We start from the raw sequence: 3,259 nt of genomic DNA, 5'->3' as shown, positions 1-3,259 counted from the left end.
GGAAGAATACTCATCAGAGCTCATGAAAGGCAGAAGTAAGTCCAATGGAATATCTATGGTCTCATTTTGAGCTTCAGATTCCCATGGTTCCTCATTGGGGCAACTCAATGGAGGTCAGTGCACGCCCACTGAGGTCTTCCTCAGTGGCGTTCACTACCTCTCCTTCCTCTCCAAATTCGGCCATATTGATGACCTTGCACTCTCCTTTTGGATTTTCTTCTGTATTGCTTGGAAGAGTACTAGGAGGGAGTTCAGTAACTTTCTTGCTCAGCTGCCCCACTTGTGCCTCCAAATTCCTAATGGAGGACCTTGTTTCAGTCATGAAACTTTGAGTGGTTTTGATTAGATCAGAGACCATAGTTGCTAAGTCAGAGGGGTTCTGCTTAGAATTCTCTGTCTGTTGCTGAGAAGATGATGGAAAAGGCTTGCCATTGCTAAACCTGTTTCTTCCACCATTATTGTTGTTAAAACCTTGTTGAGGTCTTTCTTGATTCTTCCATGAGAAATTTGGGTGATTTCTCCATGAAGAATTATAGGTGTTTCCATAGGGTTCTCCTAGGTAATTCACCTCTTCCATTGAAGGGTTCTCAGGATCATAGGCTTTTTCTTTAGATGAAACATCCTTAGTACTGCTTGGTGCACTTTGCATTCCAGACAGACTTTGAGAGATCAAATTGACTTGTTGAGTCAATATCTTGTTCTGAGCCAGAATGGCATTCAGAGTATCAATCTCAAGAACTCCTTTCTTCTGATTAGTCCCATTGTTCACAGGATTCCTTTCAGAAGTGTACATGAATTGGTTATTTGCAACCATTTCAATCAGCTCTTGAGCTTCTGTAGGCGTCTTCTTCAAATGAAGAGATCCTCCAGCAGAGCTATCCAAAGACATCTTGGATAGTTCAGAGAGACCATCATAGAAAATACCTATGATGCTCCATTCAGAAAGCATGTCAGAAGGACATTTTCTGATCAATTGTTTGTATCTTTCCCAAGCTTCATAGAGGGATTCTCCATCCTTCTGTCTGAAGGTTTGGACTTCCACTCTAAGCTTACTCAATTTTTGAGGTGGAAAGAACTTTGCCAAGAAGGCATTGACTAGCTTTTCCCATGAGTCCAGGCTTTCTTTAGGTTGTGAATCCAACCATGTCCTAGCTCTGTCTCTTACAGCAAAAGGAAATAGCATAAGTCTGTAGACCTCAGGGTCAACCCCATTAGTCTTGACAGTGTCACAGATTTGCAAGAATTCAGCTAAGAAGTGATGAGGATCTTCCAATGGAAGTCCATGAAACTTGCAATTCTGTTGCATTAGAGAAACTAATTGAGGTTTAAGCTCAAAGTTGTTTGCTCCAATGGCAGGGATAGAGATGCTTCTCCCATAGAAGTCGGGAGTAGGTGCAGTAAAGTCACCCAGCACCTTCCTTGCATTGTTTGCATTGTTGTTGTTTTCGGCTGCCATGGGTTCTTCTTCTTTGAAGATTTCTGTTAGGTCCTCTACAGAGAGTTGTGCCTTAGCTTCTCTTAGCTTTCGCTTCAAGGTCCTTTCAGGTTCAGGGTCAGCTTCAACAAGAATGCCTTTGCCTCTGCTCCTGCTCATATGAAAGAGAAGAGAACAAGAAAATGTGGAATCCTCTATGTCACAGTATAGAGATTCCTTAAGGTGTCAGAAGAAAAGAAAAGTAGAAGAAAGAGGTAGAAGAATTCGAACTTAATCAGATAGAGTTCGAATTCTGCATTGAGAAGGAGTGGTACTCCATAAATAGAAGGATGTGGGAAGAGGGGAAGAGAATTTTCGAAAATTAATTAAAAAGTTTTTAAAATCATTTTGAAAAATTGATTGATAATTTTCGAAAACTCACAGTGGAGAAGGAATCAAGTGATTTTTGAAAAAGATTTTGAAATTAGAAGTCAAAAAGATTTGATTGAAAACTATTTTGAAAAAGATGAGGTTAAGAAGATATGATTGGTTTAAAAAAAATGTGATTGAGAAGATATGATTTGAAAACAATTTTAAAAAAGATTTGAAAAAAAAATTAATGACTTGCCTAACAAGAAAAGATATGATTCAAACATTAAACCTTTCTCAATAGAAAAGGCAACATACTTGAAATGTTAAATCAAATCATTAATTGATAGCAAGTATCTTTGAAAAAGGAAAGAAATTGATTTTGAAAACATTTGATTGAAAAGATATGATTTGAAAAAGATTTGATTTTGAAAAACTTTGAAATCTTGAAAAAAAATTGATTTGAAAACAAAATCCTCCCCCTTGTGCCATCCTGGCGTTAAACGCCCAGAATGGTGCACATTCTGGCGTTTAACACCCAAAATGCTACCTTTTGGGGCGTTAAACGCCCAACCAGGCACCCTGGCTGGCGTTTAAACGCCAGTCTGTCCTTCTTCACTGGGCGTTTTGAACGCCCAGCTTTTTCTGTGTAATTCCTCTGCTGCATGTTCTGAATCTTCAGTTCCCTGTACTATTGACTTGAAAATAGAACCAAGATCAAATAAACAATACATGCAAAACACCAAACTTAAAATTAGACACTAGAATTAAACAAGAAACATAAAATATTTTTGGTTTTTATGATTTTGTAATTTTTTTGTGCTTTTTTCGAAAATTATATGAGAATAAAAAAAAAGTTTCAGAATTCTTAATTTGGATTCCAGGAATCATTGCAATGCTAGTCTAAGACTCCGGTCCAGGAATTAGACATGGCTTCACAGCCAGCCAAGCTTTCAAAGAAAGCTTCGGTCCAAAACACTAGACATGGCCAATGGCCAGCCAAGCCTTAGCAGATCATTGCTCCAATAGCAAGATTGATAGAGATCAACAAGCTCTTGTGATGATCAGTTGAAACCTCGGTCCAATAAGTTAGACATGGCTTCTCAGCCAGCCAGATTTCAACAGATTATCATGAAACACTAGAATTCATTCTTAAGAACTCTGAAGAAAAAAAATACCTGATCTAAGCAATAAGATGAACCGTCAGTTGTCCATACACAAAACAATCCCCGGCAACGGCGCCAAAAACTTGGTGCTGTTGCCGGATTTTGGCACTGATGTTACCGGACCAAAAGCTTGCTCAAAACTCGAACAATCCCCGGCAACGGCGCCAAAAACTTGGTGCGCGAAATTGTGATCACTACACAACTTTGCACAACTAACCAGCAAGTGCACTGGGTCGTCCAAGTAATACCTTACGTGAGTAAGGGTCGATCCCACGGAGATTGTTGGTATGAAGCAAGCTATGGTCACCTT

The 3,259-nt window shown here is 39.2% G+C and overlaps 1 non-coding gene across 1 annotated transcript; it reads left to right on the top strand.

The window, feature by feature from the left end:
• The first annotated feature begins 943 nt into the window (after positions 1-943).
• LOC130972692 (small nucleolar RNA R71) lies at positions 944-1,051 on the top strand. Its single transcript, XR_009083856.1, has one exon. It is a non-coding gene; the product is annotated as a small nucleolar RNA R71 (small nucleolar RNA).
• The last annotated feature ends 2,208 nt before the right edge of the window (positions 1,052-3,259 follow it).

This window comes from Arachis stenosperma, chromosome 3 (assembly GCF_014773155.1).
Source record: "Arachis stenosperma cultivar V10309 chromosome 3, arast.V10309.gnm1.PFL2, whole genome shotgun sequence".
NCBI lineage: Eukaryota > Viridiplantae > Streptophyta > Magnoliopsida > Fabales > Fabaceae > Arachis > Arachis stenosperma.
This window is presented reverse-complemented; position numbering and strand designations above follow the sequence as displayed.